This window comes from Montipora foliosa, chromosome 9 (genome assembly GCF_036669935.1).
Source record: "Montipora foliosa isolate CH-2021 chromosome 9, ASM3666993v2, whole genome shotgun sequence".
Classification (NCBI taxonomy): Eukaryota; Metazoa; Cnidaria; class Anthozoa; order Scleractinia; family Acroporidae; genus Montipora; species Montipora foliosa.
The window spans coordinates 28,044,470-28,045,053 of record NC_090877.1 but is presented as its reverse complement, the minus strand read 5'-3'; the positions used below and the strand labels follow the sequence as shown (position 1 = coordinate 28,045,053).

The 584-nt window shown below is 36.5% G+C and overlaps 1 pseudogene; it reads left to right on the top strand.

Moving 5' to 3' along the window:
- Positions 1–124, top strand: part of LOC137971082 (uncharacterized) — a 979-nt pseudogene extending 855 nt beyond the window's left edge.
- Positions 125–584: the final 460 nt, after the last annotated feature.

Sequence of the window (584 nt, the reverse complement as noted above, 5' to 3'; positions counted from 1 at the left end):
AGTAGAAGCATTTCAAGTATGAATGACCCAATTCATTTTGTAATCTGTACACTTGACGACAGCAATAGCTTTTTTAAACTGTTGTGTAGTCTTAAAATTGTGTCATGTAAGAAAATAAAGTAGAATTTTGCTATTTATAGAACTGCTTGGTATCAAGAAGAGTGCCGGGAGGTGGGAATATCATAATTTTAGTATAGTGACCTGCTGCTGTTACTGCTGTTACTGCTGTTACTCAAAACTCAAAACTTGCAAGTAAATGTATATCTCGCGAGTAGACTGTTTTCACAAATCACTTCCCTTTTCACCAGTCACTGCCCAATCTGAAGGCAGCTACCTCGTAACGCTAAAAATGGGGGAAAAGGAAAAGCGTAAGTCATCCGTGTTTAATTTTAATTTCTCGTTTCATCTAGTAGATTAAATTGACTTTTTCAATAATCACTTGTTCACTCAACAATTTCTATGTCGCAATATTCAACGTACCCAGAATTTGCGCGTGGCTTTGCTACTGGCTTTTGCTTCTCTCTTCCAATATTCTTCGTTTACAAAATTCATGCGTTTTTCACTGTTCTGTTTGTTGTTTGCCT